Source organism: Triturus cristatus, chromosome 2_2 (genome assembly GCF_964204655.1).
Source record: "Triturus cristatus chromosome 2_2, aTriCri1.1, whole genome shotgun sequence".
Taxonomy (NCBI): Eukaryota; Metazoa; Chordata; class Amphibia; order Caudata; family Salamandridae; genus Triturus; species Triturus cristatus.
Genome location: NC_140582.1, coordinates 1,242,435,726 through 1,242,453,513, shown reverse-complemented (window position 1 = coordinate 1,242,453,513; position 17,788 = coordinate 1,242,435,726). Strand labels below are relative to the sequence as shown.

Genomic DNA, 17,788 nt, shown 5'->3' with positions numbered 1-17,788 from the left:
AGAGTGAAGAGACAGTGATCACTGGCATCAGAGTGACGAGACAGTGATCACAAGACAGTGATCACTGGCATCAGTAATGAGACAGTGATCACTGGCATCAGAGTAACGAGACAGTGATCACGAGACAGTAATCACTGGCATCAGAGTGACGAGACAGTGATCACTGGCATCAGAGTGACGAGACAGTGATCACAGGCATCAGAGTAACGAGACAGTGATCACGAGACAGTAATCACTGGCATCAGAGTGACGAGACAGTGATCACTGGCATCAGAGTGACGAGACAGTGATCACAGGCATCAGAGTAACGAGACAGTGATCACAGGCATCAGAGTGACGAGACAGTGATCACCGGCATCAGAGTGAAGAGACAGTGATCACCGGCATCAGAGTGACGAGACAGTGATCACAGGCATCAGAGTAACGAGACAGTGATCACAGGCATCAGAGTGACGAGACAGTGATCACTGGCATCAGAGTAACGAGACAGTGATCACAGGTATCAGAGTGACGAGACAGTGATCACGAGACAGTAATCACTGGCATCAGAGTAACGAGACAGTGATCACAGGCATCAGAGTGACGAGACAGTGATCACTGGCATCAGAGTGAAGAGACAGTGATCACTGGCATCAGAGTGACGAGACAGTGATCACAAGACAGTGATCACTGGCATCAGAGTAACGAGACAGTGATCACGAGACAGTAATCACTGGCATCAGAGTGACGAGACAGTGATCACTGGCATCAGAGTGACGAGACAGTGATCACTTGCATCAGAGTGACGAGACAGTGATCACTGGCATCAGAGTGACGAGACAGTGATCACGAGACAGTAATCACTGGCATCAGAGTGACGAGACAGTGATCACTGGCATCAGAGTGACGAGACAGTGATCACTGACATCAGAGTGACGAGACAGTGATCACTGGCATCAGAGTGACGAGACAGTAATCACTGGCATCAGAGTAACGAGACAGTGATCACAGGCATCAGAGTGACGAGACAGTGATCACGAGACAGTAATCACTGGCATTAGAGTGACGAGACAGTGATCACTGGCATCAGATTAACGAGACAGTGATAACTGGCATCAGAGTGACGAGACAGTGATCACTGGCATCAGAGTAACGAGACAGTGATCACAGGCATCAGAGTGACGAGACAGTGATCACAGGCATCAGAGTGACGAGACAGTGATCACTGGCATCAGAGTAACGAGACAGTGATCACTGGCATCAGAGTGACGAGACAGTGATCACAGGCATCAGAGTGACGAGACAGTGATCACTGGCATCAGAGTGACGAGACAGTGATCACTGGCATCAGAGTAACGAGACAGTGATCACTGGCATCAGAGTAATGAGACAGTGATCACAGGCATCAGAGTGACGAGACAGTGATCACTGGCAACAGAGTGACGAGACAGTGATCACTGGCATCAGAGTGACGAGACAGTAATCACAGGCATCAGAGTGACGAGACAGTGATCACTGGCATCAGAGTGAAGAGACAGTGATCACTGGCATCAGGGTGAAGAGACAGTGATCACGAGACAGTAATCACTGGCATCAGAGTGACGAGACAGTGATCACTGGCAACAGAGTAACGAGACAGTGATCACTGGCATCAGAGTAACGAGACAGTGATCACAGGCATCAGAGTGACGAGACAGTAATCACTGGCATCAGAGTGACGAGACAGTGATCACTGGCAACAGAGTAACGAGACAGTGATCACTGGTATCAGATTGACGAGACAGTGATCACTGGCATCAGAGTACCGAGACAGTGATCACAGGCATCAGAGTGACGAGACAGTAATCACAAGCTACATCTGGCATTGGACCTCAACTAGGGTCATTTATTAGAAGATCTGATGTTATTTAAGAACTTAGAGCCTCATTATTATCTTGGCGAGCATTATGATCTTACTCTGTCACAAACGTGACGGATAATCTTCTAAATTACAATTCCATTATGTCTTACGGAACTTGAAATGCGACGGACAGAATATCCATCATGTTTTTGTCGGAATATCTAATCAGCCAAGATCATAATCAGGCCCTTCGTTACAAAGATATATTGCGAGGTCTGACGTCCGGACTCAGTTTCCTGAACATTTTGTAGACTCTGACGTCAGAAGTCAACTGTGACTGTTGATTTCATACAGGCTAAATCTGACGTCAGAACTCACCTGTAACTGTTGATTTCATACAGGCTACATCTGATGTCAGAACTCAGCTGTGGTGACCCATTACATGAGCTGAAAGAACTGAGGTCAGAACTCTTCTATGACATCTTGGGCTTGATTCATAAAACATAATTTGTAGTACCACATACCACAGGAGTACTACAAAACTTACTACAAAGTGTGGTTCACAAATTGCACTCTTGTAGTATATCACACATGTAACTTACATCCTGTGCAAAGCAATAGATTTCAGATGTCATCAGTGATGTCATATGTGAGGTCATGAGCAGTGCATTGCCGTGGTGCATGTTACACTTATGTCAGCAGCTATGTATAACTGACAGTTTTTCCACAGGAGTCCCGCTGGACCACAGGGAGCCGAACTGAGCTCCATTCGCAACATTGCAAAAAATATAATCTTTTGGGCCCTGAGCTGAGGGTTTATCCACAATGCCCGTATTATATGTTTTTAAACATATTTTCCGTACTGAGTCCCTGAGTCCTGTAAGGGTTGTTGCAACATTTTTCCTCCTGTGGCTGTGCCAACTAAATTTTTTGATCCCGCAAGAGTCCCGTGGACACACTTATCAGAACGCATGCTTTGAGGTTTTCCCCGCTGGAGTCCCGTGGCATTAGATATCCACAAATATTGAACCTTAATTTCTCTAAAACGGCTGAACAAAATTACACCAAATCACAAATAGCCAACTTTCTGAGTAAAGATCTACCTTTCTGCCAAATTTGGCCAAATTCTGTTCAGCCTGTTTTTAGTGTATCATTGTCTACTTTTACCCATGGAAAATGCATGGGAAAAGGGTCTTCTGGGCACAACCCCCTTTTATCTTGATCCCTTCTTGATGGATCACCCTAAAACTTTCCAGGAAAGAGCTCAAGTGAAGTGAATAATTATTATTTTGGAAAGTTTTATGAAGATTTGCAAAATAGAAGCAAAGTTATTAGCAAAAAACACTCTTCCTGTGGAAACTCTAACACTCCTCTGGACACATAGAGGCAAAAGCTACAGTTTATTAGAAAGAAAATATATGTGTGTGTGTGTATTGATGTGTAAACTGCAGAGGAGTGCTGTGCTGGTACTATGGAACGGAGGAAGGGCGCTCATCTGCAGTTTACAGCTGTGTTTATCGAATTATTGCAGAGGTACAAACGTTTGCGTCAACTCGTTTTGGCAAAAATCGTCTTTGGTCACGACCCTGAACGCCATGTTTACTTTCTATATGTACTCTATATACAACACTAAGTGGCAACAACGGACTAACCTAGGTTTCTACTTTTAATTGCATATTCAACATTGTCATTTAACAGTAGCATTTTTCATGAAATTACAAACTCATATTCAATGCATATTAACACTAAACCTTTTGTACATATATTCAATTTTTTAAGCTTTTGCTATAACTCAATTAAAAAAATCCCAACAGTGGGCACTGTGAAATTATTATAACAAATTATAAATGTTTATAATTCTACATCATTGATCACTGATAGGATGGCATGCTAAAAGCATCCTTTTATTAATTAGTATACATTTATTTGCAAGTATTATTAACCTTGTACTTTTCACTTTTTCATTTTATTAAAGCATCCCAACCTTATAGAGCCCACGTTGGCTCATACCGTAACTGAAATATATTCAAAACTTAGCCTGACATGATTTCTGCAATCCTGTAAATTATTTACGATCCCTCATTTGGGTGACATCCTGCATTTTCTTCTACCATGTCTGTGTTCCTAATAAAATTGAAACAAAAAAACTTAAAAACCTTATTGTAATTAGATAATCTAGCACATTAAAAACCTCAGTCAAAGGAAGCATTATTATATTTTAATGTACACTACCTCGTCAATATTTACACCGTGGGGTTCTTTGAGTGCAGTTCTAAAATATACCTGGACTCCAACTTTCTACGCTGCTTTTCTCTGCCCCCCATTGTGCGCAGGGCACAATCTACCACACTATATTTACGCCTACTGCGGCCTGTTTCATGAAATTCAAGAAAGTGGCTAGCTGTTGGATAGTTATCTTAATTATTCTTAATTGCCCTGAGGTGTTGCAGGACTCAATGAATTAAATTTCAAATCTTTATTTGGATTAGAAATCCATAAGAGATACACATTAAACAATATATATAATGCAGTATAGTGGTCATAATTCATATTGTATTAAAGTGTTAAAAATGCCATTTAAAAGCATACTACCTGGTGTAAAATCCAACATTATTAAATTACTAGAATGCAAACTGAGGTCACAGAAGAATCCAACGTCAATAATCTATTGCATGATGTGGACCTTCAGTCAGTCTCATAAAGTAAGTTTTCCAAGTGACTATATGTTTCCTTCGTTTTATTGCGGAAGATATAAATGAAGAAACGGCAAACCACAAGTCCACCGTGTCTAATTTACATAGATGATTAAAAGCATCCTTAAAGTAAAACAATGTATTTGTTATAAATAACAGTTTTAAAAAGTGATTCCCAATATCCTGATAGAATTTACAGAACAGGATAAAGTGCTGAGTAGATGGCACAGATATGCCCTCGCAAAGGCATGTGGGTGAATTCTCATTTCATCCACTCATTCTTGAAAACGCTGCCAGAAAATGTAAGGTTCCTAGCCACAACCTTGTACGGCGCCCTGATTATTAGTTACAAGTGATAAATAACTTTGGATTCCATTTTGCCCCGGGACACTAAAATATCTCTGAACTGTGGATTTGACATTCTCACCAGATTTGCGCCTTGCCTCTCTAGGGCCTATTGGAAGCATCTTCAGGTCTTTTTACTATAGTATAAGATGTGAGCTGGATCATCCAAGGGGATATTTGTACCGGTTTCATTTAAGAGGCTTTTCACGTGTTTTCTCTGCACTCAAGGGCCGAGCAGTCTTTAATTATCTCTTTAGTAAACTTGGCTCGTCACTCAAGGCTGCGCCTCTGTCGCGTCTTCTCCTCACCTGAGATGATTGTGAAGTGCCGGGACACCTCTGCTTGAGGCAGCTGTTGCGCTTTATAAATGCTATTATTATTATTATTATTATAACTTGGTTCCAGACTTGCCCCAGGCAGTGCTCCAGCTGATGTTAGTGGTAACTTCTAAAGGAGAGAACATGAATTTACTGCGTACAATATAAGCAGACGCAGACAGACCCTGGTGCGGCCAGGAGTCTGCATACAAAGTTGTTCTCCAACGTCTGTAAAGACGTGCTAGTCGACGTATCCCACAAGCGGCCCCATACATAACACTGCTGACACGCTTACTTTTATATCGTTGCAAAATCTCTTTGACAGGCTTACTTCCCATTGTGGCCGCAAACCTGAAAATTGCTACAGAGGTTCTCAAAAGTTTCAATTTTACCTTTTCGTTTTGTGGGGAACCCAAGAACCAATATTGGAAAAATGTAAGCCCAGGTAAGTGAAACTTTCAGTTTCAGCTTCTGCCCTTTGACAAAATGTGTTTTCTTTCTTTTACCTGTGCCACGTGCCACAACAAATGTGCTAGTTCATTTCAATCTCATATCTTTCCCTCCCTAAATGTTATGAAACTTTCGATCTAACGCTGTAAACTGTTGGGGGTTCGTGATATTGTTACCGCGTCATCGTCGTACTGGAGGACAGGAGTTGAACTCTTACATGTGCTGGTGATATTGCACTGCCCATACAGATTTTGGGACAGGGGCAGAACACACGTCCATTACACATTCCATCTCTCAGTCCAGGGCTGCTTTTTTAGGTCTCGCATAGGCAGCGCATGCACTGCCTCTATGAGGCATCAAGTAGTCAGTATTAGTGGTGAAACTCCACCCATTGCGTTTATATTTGTTTTCTAGCTTGCCATTGGTTAAATCTGGCATTGCTGTTTTTATGTAGCTCATTGATTGGCTGGTGGTCCGAAAATATCACTTCCGTTTTGCTTCCGTTTTGCAGGAAGCAGCACCGACCAACTACAGTTTAGTTCCGCTGCTCAGCGTTATCTACTCATTTAGGGACTACTTCCTTGTTTATTTTCCACTGCCGTTCACCACTAGCTGCCGAGTTTGGAAGTGTTGGCTTTTTAGTTTCCTGTTCCCGCCCCCTCCCGTTGGCCATGTTGTCCATCCTTCCGCCCCCTTTCCCGTTGTTCGTGTCCCCGTTCCCTTTGTTCCCGCCCCCCTCCCGCTGTCCGTTGTCTTGCAGCTTGTGGCGACCCTGGAGGAGCACGCTTGTTTTCTTGGGAAGCAAATCACAGGTTGTGCTCCACTATGATCCTATTATGGCTTCTGCTCCGGGGAAATAGGCAATCTTGGGTGCAGTTATAGGAGGGTTCAACAATCAGGGGGGGGTGTAATCTATGGCAGTAATCCTCAATCGGGGTAACATCGGTACAAGGGTGAATCTTTCCCACGTCTTCTGGACAGCTCTCCGCCTCCTCCACTGCCACGCTGGGATGGGATGCTATCTGAAGGCAGTTCCTGTTAAATGTGCGATCCAAATGCAGGGCCACTCTTTGAGTTGTGACTGGGCGATTCCACGGGCTGAAACTCCAGTGCTGTGCAGTGCTGCCATCTTTGAATTGCGAATACGATGGGAGCCAGAGCCACGTCAGGCTTTTCGAGGTTGGAATGCGCTCTTCAGTTCACAGAACCATTACAAGGGCATGCTTAAACTGTCATGATTCATGCCTCTCAACTCCAGCCCTTTTATCCCATTCCTCAAATGGGAGCTTCTTCTGAACTTTGCGATGGCTTGGTCACAGGGCAGCTCTGCAAACTCACCCCCAACCTTTGACTTTTAATACACCGTTTTATTGCTGTTTTACTTGTTTACACTGTCTTAATTGTGTTGTGATTCTGTGGGTACTCTTCCATGCAGTAGTAAATTTGGGCAGTGAAAATAGTGTTTACTTTCAGCTGTGCAGTTTTAGGATCAGGGAAAGCAGAGAAAGATGAAAGAGAGAGTTGCATTTCTCAATCAGCTTTTTTCTTTCACTGAATTTCTGTTCTTCAGCAGCAGCAGCCATGGTTTTACTTGTGGTTTTAGATGTGAAAAAGTTGTCCAGGGTCTACTTTTCAGCGCTGGCACCAACAAAATGTTTTTCTGTCTACTTTGGGTCGGATCAGATCTTTGACGCTGAACTCTTAGAAAGGATTAGACAACAGAAGGGAAAACTGTGTTCTCGCGCTCCCTTACGGCTCTGCCCTCCTCCCTTTCCCCTTTGCTTCCTGGTTTCCTTACACCCCCCCCCCCATCGCTCTTACTTGCTCAATCCCCTTCACGCGGATTACGCTCTCCTGCACCTACTGTCTTTCTTTGCGATTCTTTCGACAACACTTTTCCTCATTCTTTTTCCGCTTTTTCACCTGTCCTCCTCTTCTCCGCTCCCGATTCGTTTTCTGTGCTGACGTCTTATTGATTTTTCTCCTCACAAACGTCACTGCCCCTTCTAATTTCCTTTCCCAATCTTAAATTATTTCATTTCTTGGTTTAAGCCTGCCTTTCTCCTTTCCTGCCTAATTTAATTTAGATCTATGCCCCTTGTATTTTTACCATTCTCTTTCCATGTGGTAGTTATCTTGCTTGAACATTTTCTACCAGCATTAGCACTGACTTGTGGGTGAAAACGTTTTTTCCCCTATGTTAACTCTATGCATAGTGTTGCGCCAACCCGTGGCCAGGAAAGGGACTGGCTTCAGCCCTGTGCATGGAGAAGCCCCCTAAACCTTTTGGCAGATGATGAGATGTACCCCTACAAGTAAAGGTGGAAATGAATGCCTTACCGTCCGAGCACTCAAGAAGTAAACGCGCTCCTGCACTTTACTACAGTAAGGAGACGCCATACAATAAAGGGCACTATACCAGCGTGTTAGTATGTGCTACTAATGCAGTGCCCTTGCTCTGTTCCCTGCCCAACTAAAGGACACCTGACGCCTCTGCAGACTATGCTTTTTAGAGGCCAACTTCACAAACAAAACTTCACTAGATGTGACTGAGAGGAAACTCAAGTTCTCCGGGGAGGTCAAAATACGCTTGGATATTTTTCAAGCTGTCCTTGCCTGCCCCTGGCTTTTGAGGTGGCAGCTTCACGTCCCTCATGTCTGTATTTTGGGTCGGTGAAGTCTTGAGTGGGATGGAAGGAATGGTTGGAAGACTGGGAGGTCAGACAAAGAATCACCCAATTGTATCCCGTTTTGGCTCCTGCCGTGTTGTAGGGTGATGTGTGTGGGATAGTGTTCTATGCTATGGTGTCGTCCGAGTCTTGCTGCACTCAGCCGGGGGAACACGCTGCATGCTTGACCATGCCCCTTGTAAGCACGTGCACACAAGGGTGGAAGGGTTGATTTAAGTCACAGGGTGGTGCATATCCCTGAAAAACTAGCCGAGCCTCGTTGGCTGTTTGGATACTGACCGTACATTCCTATGGCAATAGGTCTCACCTACGAAACAGCTCTTGACTTTGTCAATGGTTTCAGTCCTGTTGTGCAGCAGCGCGGCTGCTGTGCAGTATGATGGAAAGTAAAAAAATCAAGCATTTGCAATGCAATAGGTCTCGCATTTCCAAGAGTTTAAGCTATTGGCACTGTAAATGATAATGCCTTTTACTTATGTTTGAAAAACCAAAATATAACATTGTCATTTACAACGCCAACAGCTCTAACATAAGCAAATGTGAGACCTATTGCATTTCCAATGCTTGTTAGAGCTTGTAACACTCTCTGTTGTGTTCATGCCATGGAACGTGCCATACGTGTATTATCTTTCCTGAAGCTGTACTGCGGTTTAAGCCTCTGCTCTTTCTTTGTCGTCACTTCCCTCCTTACTCTCATGTCCCTCGTTGATGGTGCCTTCCTGGAGGTGATCTGTGCTCTCCTCCCCTCCTTACCTATCACCGCATCCATCCTCACGGGGTACCAATGCTTGTTTAACGCACCCCTCACTGTGCCATGCTGGCCGTGGTAGGATGCTATGAGCAGCCCGCACACGTGTTCGTCACCTTCCCTTTTAAACTTCGCTCTTCTATTTTAGCTGTAATTAAACATTATCTGCGCAGCCTCTCGCCGTCAGTCAAAGGACGCACCGGAAGCCCCACACGCAATGACTGCAGGAGGGCAGCAAGTGACGTCATCATTGGCACTGCCGCCGATGGAGAAGGGAGGGAATGAGGGCGCTTGTGACGTCATCATAAGCACTGCTGGAGATGGAGAAATGGGGATGAGGGCGCTGGTGACGTCATCAGAGGCACTGCTGGAGATGGGTAACAGAAAGTATGTGGCGCTGGTGACGTCATCATAGGCACTGCTGGAGAGGGAGAAAAGAGGGGATGATGCGGGCGCTGGTGACGTCATGAGAGGTACTGCTAGAGATGGAGAAAAGAGGGATGAGGGCGCTGGTGACGTCATCAGAGGCACTGCTGGAGATGGGTAACAGAAAGTATGTGGCGCTGGTGACGTCATCATAGGCACTGCTGGAGAGAGAGAAAAGAGGGGATGATGCGGGCGCTGGTGACGTCATGAGAGGTACTGCTAGAGATGGAGAAGACAGGGGATGAGGGCGCTTGTGACGTCATCAGAGGCACTGCTGCAGATAGAGAAGAGAGGGGATGAGGGCCCCGGCAGCCAGGGTTAGAACTCTGCCCCGCCCCCTCCCCCCCCCCAGACGAGTCTGGGCTCCGTGACCGTGTGAGGGAGCACACGGAAATACACATCCAGGAAAGTACCAAAGCTCCCTCACACCCCCGCGCCTGGTGCACCTGTCACACTCATGTCACACTACCAGTGTGCCCGCACCCCCTGTACATTCCTGCACAGAACTAGGGGTGGGCGGAATTTGCGGAATTAACCTTCGCAAATTATCGCGAGAATGTTTAAAATTATCGCAAACAAGCAGAAATATCGCAAAGATGCGGAAGTTTTTTTCCGGCATGTTCGCGAGATTTTCTGCATGGTTGCGGGTCGCCAACTTACCCATGTGGTTGCTTGCGGGCGCGGCCATCTTGTTTTCAGTTGTTCTCGCGGTGCATGATCGCGAGAAGAAAGACGTGATCGCGCGACGCATGACGTCACTGCGGGCGCGAACTGTCGCGAGACAGCGCAAATGGCTAAAAACAATACAACATCTCATGGAGAACGCGACCGGATCAAGAAAACTTGTCGGCGAACGCAGGGATTCAGGTAAGGCGATCGCGCGCGCGCGAGAATGTATCATTTTACAGCGCGAGCAAGAAACAAATTATCGCCAAGCTGCGGAAACCGGAATTTTTGACATTTTCGCGCTCTCCGCGGAACGCAAAAATGTCAAATTATCGCAATTTCCGCGAACGGAACGAAATTTTTGCCCAGGCCTACACAGAACTCTAGCGCCTCCGCAGTGTGTACGGTTGGTGACGCTATAGGAAGGCGGTTCAATCTTAGATTGGGATTTTTTGTTTCCTTTACCTCCTGTGCTCACCTCCCACCCCCAGACGTACCAAATGTAAAACACCGGGTGACAATTCAAAGCAGGCAGGCGCTCTCTGTGTCTGACTGCAGCCTTCCGCCGGACTCCGGTACACACAGCATCCTCCAGGCCGCCTCTCCTGCCTCTGGGGGTCACCTTTTGTCCTGAGTTTTTGTCCTGAATTTTGACCCTTTGTCCTGAATTTTTTACAGCCATGTCCAGAATTTGCCTCCATGTCAGTTGGTCACCCTACTGGTGAGGTGACAGGAGGCCATAAACAGAAGCAGCTTGCCATGCCATGGGCTCTGGAGGGAGGAGGCCCAGCCAATGCTGTCACTGCAGAGAGGCCCATTATCATTCGGTATGTGATAAAGAGGCCGACATACAGCATGATGATGGGCGGATAGCAGCCTGTGCCAGGTGGGGAGGGGCGGCTGCAGGGCACTGATCACAGCAGGAGCGCGAGCTGCCCCCGCAGTGAGAGTTACAGGACTCTCAGACTGCTTGAAGTGGACAGCGCCCCAATGTCCAGATGATAATGTAAATGTAAAAATGTAAATTGATACATGTATAGCGCACTACTCACCCGCAAGGGTCTCAAGGCGCTTGTACGAATACCGCTGTGGAACCCATCCTGGCTTTCCCTGTGAGGCGTCCACTCCTGGGCACCCCCAAGGTGGAGGTCAGGCATCCTTAGCGTTGTGGGGGCCGTTGTGGAGATTAAGCAAGCTATTGCCCAGAGTTGCAGAGTGGGACTCCATGATTGGAATGGCACCGAGGCGAGAATGATCAGGTCCGTGGAATTTTTGAGCCCAAGACCCGCCAAGGCGGGGAATTGAACCCTGGTCCCGGGCTAGACCTCTGCATCAGGGTCTGCCGCTCTAATCATTGAGCCACACTCCCCCACCTGGGCCGATAGCAGCCTGTGCCAGGTGGGGAGGGGCGGCTGCAGGGCACTGATCACAGCAGGAGGGTGGCTGCCCCTGCAGTGAGAGTTACAGGACTCTCAGACTGCTTGAAGTGGACAGCGCCCCAATGTCCAGATGATAGGGGGCCGATAGCAGCCTGTGTCAGGTGGGGGAGGGGCGGCTGCAGGCCACTGATCACAGCAGGAGCGCGAGCTGCCCCCGCAGTGAGAGTTACAGGACTCTCAGACTGCTTGAAGTGGACAGCGCCCCAATGTCCAGATGATAATGGGCCGATAGCAGCCTGTGCCAGGTGGGGGAGGGGCGGCTGCAGGCCACTTGTCACAGCAGGAGGGTGGGCTGCCCCTGCAGTGAGTTCCAGCTGCTGGCAGGGGGCAGCTCGCTTTAATGTCCGAAATTACAGACAAAAGGCGTCCTTGAAAGAATTCCTCATGGACAACGGACAAGAGGCCCAAATTATGGGCAGTCCGTGAAATGTACGGACAGTTGGTCAGCCTAGGTGTAACGGACTCTGGGGCCGCTTCTCCACTAGGGCTGAGGAGATTCATCCAACTGCTTTCTCGCAGTGCGAGAAGCAGAAACATAAAATAGTATTAACTTCCCGTTATTTCCATTTTATGTTTAGTTGCTGGTGCGCGGGTTGGCGCGGCTGCTCTGCGAGCAGGGGAGGAGTGTTCTGCCCACTCCTGAGGTAGTAATAACTGTTTGGTTGGCCCTCGGGGCAGCCCAAACGCGTCATGCGCACTCTGCCCTCTCTCCATGCAGGCTGCAATGCAGCCTACATGGAGAAAATGGCCTCCCCATAGGGCCTTGGCTGGGCGGCGTCCCCACCAATCACAACTCTGCCATTGTAGCGTTGTGATTAGCTTAGGAGAGGGGAGGGAGGCTGCCTGCTTCCTGTTCCTGCCAGAGGCAGGAGAGCAGGAGCAGGCATCGAGCAGGACTGGCGCAGAGAAAACGCGGGACCCGGCCGGCGGACAGGTTTCTTTATTAATATATTAACTCCCCCTCCACCCCACGCAACCCCTCGCCCTCCCGCCCGCCTTTAATGCCGGCCACGACTTGTAATGGAGGCCCCTGTTGCCCCGGAGGTACATGGGGCCCCAACATGTGAAGGCTCCCCAAAACTTAAGGGGTCCCATTCAGCCCAAGGCCGATGTAGATCTGTAAAATATGGGCGACTCAGGGGCCCTCATCACATTCTGCCAGAAGGCCCAATCACTTGACAGGCCCCCAAACCTTCACGGGCCCCCATTCAGATCAAGGCCAGTGTATGTAAGTTGGTGAAACTCAGGGGCCCCTCATCACATTCTTTAGGGGGCCCCAACACTTGAAGACGCCCCAAAACCTCAAGCCTCCCCCCCCCCCATTGCACACAAGGCCTGTATGTATCAATAAGACAGAGACACTCAGGGGCCCCTCATCACATTCCACAGGGGGGCCCTATCCTTTGGCATTACGCCACTGCTGATGTGCACACAGAAAACATTTCCAGGTCGTGAAGCGCACATTTTCAAAAGGATAAATATAGGGAGGAAAATCCCAATTCCGAACTCACAGGACAAGGATCTGTGTAAAGCTTCGGCCATTAATGACGCTTGTGACCAGAGGAAGTTTCCCTTCTCACTGGCGACTCTAGGAGTAATTTCTAAGGGGGGACTCATGCAGCGTCACAGTTAACGGCTGCTCTGCCGTGCAAGGCACATATGAAAAACGAAAAGGTAAAGTGTCGCTACAGTCAGGCCTGGCGATAAGATCTTACTTTACATTGAAAAACTTCAGAAATTCACTGAAAAAAGGGCAAAGAGGTTCCAGTTAGGTAATGTTATAAGAGCTTAGTTAACGTTTAAAAACCCTAGAAATTGACTCAAAACAAGCATTAGTAAAGCCAGTACCGCTCGCTTATGTGAGTTCTATTGACTTTGTCAACGTTTCCTATAGTTTGTTGAATAATATACTATGGTTTGTTATTACGTGTTATGGTATGGGATGGGATGGTATGTTATGTTATGGCCTGTCATTGTACAGTATGGTATGGCCGGTCTTTGTATGGTATGGTATGACCTGTGATCATAAGGCATGGATTGTCATTGTATAGTATGGTATGGTATGGCTTGTCATTGTATAGTATGGTATGGTATGGAATGATATGGTATGGTATTGTATGGCTTGTCATTGTATGGAATGGTATGGATTGTCATTGTATAGTATGGTATGGCCTGTCATTGTATGGTATGGTATGCTATGCTATGCAATGCTATGGTATGGCCTGTCTTTGTTCGGTATGCTATGCTATGGTATGACCTGTCATTGTATGGTATGGTATGATATGGTATGGAATGATATGGTATGGTATGGAAAGATATGGTATGGTATTGTATGGCCTGCCATGGTATGGTATGGTATGGTATGGTATGGTATGGCTTGTCATTGTATGGAATGGTATGGCTTGTCATTGTATAGTATGGTATGGCATGTCATTGTATGGTATGGTATGGCTTGTCATTGTATAGTATGGTATGGTATGGCTTGTCATTGTATAGTATGGAATGGTATGGCTTGTCATTGTATAGTATGGTATGGTATGACCTGTCATTGTATGGTATGGTATGGTATGGCCTGCCATGGTATGGTATGGTATGGTTTGTCATTGTATGGAATGGTATGGCTTGTCATTGGATAGCATGGTATGGTATGACCTGTCATTGTATGGTATGGTATGATATGGTATGGTATTGTATGGCCTGCCATGGTATGGTATGGTATGGCTTGTCATTGTATGGAATGGTATGGCTTGTCATTGGATAATATGGTATGGTATGGTATGGATTGTCATTGTATAGTATGGTATGGTATGACCTGTGATCATAAGGAATGGATTGTCATTGTGTAGTGTGGAGCACAAACAAGGAGCGATTCACAGAGTCTAGCACAGGAGGGCGAGCCTACAGCCATCAATGAGGCCTTTACATCCCTCTTGGCTTATATTTCATATAGATCGACTATGTGTAAAATTCTTGGTTTGAAGAAAATTGGTCGGTTGAACCATGCATGTTCTTCTGCCCACAAAACTCTGAAATTGGCACTAGGGGTGCACCTGCGAGACATGTTTAAAGTGAGTTCAGCTGGGAAGGCCGATGAGGCAGCCATTGACGGCAGAAAAACTGAAATAAGGGCCAACGCTTTGGAAGGCCTGGAGTCAGCAGGGAAGGAAAAGGACTCCAGTGCTTTCTGGGGAGTAGTCGACCACCCATGGACGTCATTAAGGCATCACGAGGGGTCGCAGATTCGACCCCTAGCTGCCCCTTGCGACCTCTGGCGCTGCATTTGCAGCCCCCGTGGACTCAGAGGTGGCAAAATGGGTGCCAGAAACTCAGGGGCTCCTCGTCCTTATGGACATCTGTTGGGGCTCCAATCGCCTTGTTTTTCGTCATTTCTTTTATTACGATAATAGCGAATAACAACACATTATTCATTATTTGTGTAATAAAAAATGGAGCAAAATTAGCTAGAATATAACCCTCCCTGGTAGTTGAGGTAAGTAAAAAATGCATTTAAATGTATGTTGTGTGTATGCATGCAGGTGAATGTGTGTTTATGAGAGAATGTGTGATTGTGTGTAAATGCGTAAGCATGTGTTTGTGAGTGAATGTATAGGTCAAATAGGGTATGATGTCACTGCCGCTACCCCTGGCCTTTCAGTGAATGGACGATCTTGCAACCCCCCTTTTTTTAGCAGATCGATAGCGTCATCCCAGTCACCGCTTGGGTAGAGCATGTTTCTTAGATTTGTGACCCGTTTAGCCGGACTCAGGGGCCATGGCTCGATGAGCGTGCCCATCCATGCTCATGGGGCTGTGGGGCACCTGAGACACTCTTTCGGGATTACGGACGTGACATGTGGCCACAGGCAGTAGTCTTCCAGGAGAGCATCCTTCTCTTGGGGCCATAATTGTTACAAATGTTATTAAAGGCTGCTATAGTAGGTCCATTGGTCCCTACATTGCAAGAGGCAGTAGTTTTCCCCATATTTAAAAGGGGCACAAAGCGCAGCCAAGCTGCTGCTGCCCCATTTCATTGCTGAACAGCACTTACATTTTTTGGGAGAGGGTGCTTTTGTCGAAACTTGAAGAATTTTCCCATGAGAATATGGCTCTGTCTGATGTGCAGACAGGGCTCCGCTCTGGAGTCGGCACTGGCACTGCGGACCAAAGCCTCAACCATTACCATATTAATCCAGCGGCGCACCAACTACAGATACTCCACTACCATATATTCACCTGGGCCCATCAAAACATATACACACAATATCTGGTGAAACCGCTGGAGTTCATAGTTTTATATACTTGATTAATTCCTCAAAATTAGTTTTTCATCTTAACTGATCAATAAGTTTTTTCCACTTGGTCGATGGAGCAAATTAGTTGGAACTAGTTGATGGTGAAGATACACATGGCCTAATTGACTTATAATTTATATGCAAAATAAGCACAGACACGAGAAGTTTTCAAAACATTTATCTAAAATTAAAAATGTGAGTGAACCATCTCAAATGCACACTAAAGGCACCAACAATCAAGGAAGAAAGAATTCATTAATCAAATACACTCTCAGAGTCAATTCAATGACTTTGCTCGGAAAGGAGAGGATAGAGAGAGCCGTACATCAGAAAATATCCGGATTTTATATTACCCAAGATGATGTGAAGACCAACTCCCTGGTGAAGGTCCCCTGGGAAAGAACAGGCGACAAAGGCTTTAGGACAGGAATCAGAACAGGATACCCCTAACACTGAGTTAGGAGTCCCAGAACTTTTTTTAGGTCTCGCCTGACCCAGCGCATGCGCTGGTCTGGCGAGACTTATTGAGAGGGCTCCAAAAAGTGCTGCCAGGCCAGCCTAGAGCTACAGTGCATGTGCGCGGGCGCCGCGCTTTACCGCCATTACTTTCACTTTCGCGGCTAATAGGTCTCGCTTTTGGGACCTTATAAGTATTTAGTTATGCAACTGTTGCATGGCTAAACACAGGTGCGCAACACCCATTGGACTCAAAGGGCTTCAGTCCCCCCCGTCATGTGTGGCAGCCGGGATGAGACAGCTTCATGGGCACTCACACAGCTGCATCCGAGCACTTCACAGGTCTTTAAAAGACCATCTGCAGTGCAGTTCCACTCTGCATTATGGCTTAAAAGATTCAGCCCTCCCCCCCGAAATTTTTTTTCCTGAGACTTTCCAGTGACCCCCACAGCCATTCAGAGAAGGGGCCTTCACAGTCACTGTAGAGATTGGCACTACTGGGCACCTCCCACCAGGTCTTGAAGCTTCTCAACCAGTGGCGTAACATAAGCCCCGCAGCTCCCGTGGTGCGAGTGGGTCCCCAAGCTCCAGGGGCCCCCCTAAGCAAAAGTGGTAGGTGATGGGCCGAGAAGGGTGGCCCCTATGTGTACTTTGCAGGCCCCCCCTCAAGGTTCATTACACCACTGTTCTGAGCCCACTGCTGGCTTGTGTGACCTCTGACCCTGCAGCACCCCTGACGGGCTCCGCATCTTCTCCAGGCAGCTTCCTCTGTCCCTTCTCTCTGAAGCCTGCAGACCACACCAGGGACTGGCAGTCGTCCTACACCCCGCGCTCCCCCACACACCAGCAGCTGCCATCCCTCCAGCAACGCCTTCCTCGGTGTCCTAGGGGTCGAGGGCCGCCCCATCCATAAACGCGCCTTCCTCGGTGTCCTAGGGGTCGAGGGCCGCCCCATCCATGAACGCGCCTTCCTCGGTGTCCTAGGGGTCGAGAGCCGCCCCATCCATGAACGCGCCCTCCTCGGTGTCCTAGGGGTCGAGGGCCGCCCCATCCATGAACGCGCCTTCCTCGGTGTCCTAGGGGTCGAGGGCCGCCCCATCCATGAACGCGCCCTCCTCGGTGTCCTAGGGGTCGAGGGCCGCCCCATCCATGAACGCGCCCTCCTCGGTGTCCTAGGGGTCGAGGGCCGCCCCATCCATGAACGCGCCTTCCTCGGTGTCCTAGGGGCGCCTCATCCATGAACGCGCCTTCCTCCCACTGTGGGTCAGTTCTCTCTGATTCGCTCCTTTCCTGGGTCCCTCGGCCCGTCCCCAGCCTTCAGGGCCCCTTGTTTCTGAAGTGGCCCCCAGCTCTCGCCGTCTCCGCACTCCGTTGGCGTCAAGCATAGAGCCACAGAGCTTACTCGCAGCACTACGAGTGAAAACACACGTCACTGTTGATGACGTCA

General features: G+C 47.6%; 1 protein-coding gene across 5 annotated transcripts in view; it reads left to right on the top strand.

Moving 5' to 3' along the window:
* Positions 1-17,788, top strand: part of LOC146863488 (uncharacterized) — a 234,510-nt gene that overhangs the window by 146,258 nt on the left and 70,464 nt on the right. The window lies entirely within an intron of this gene.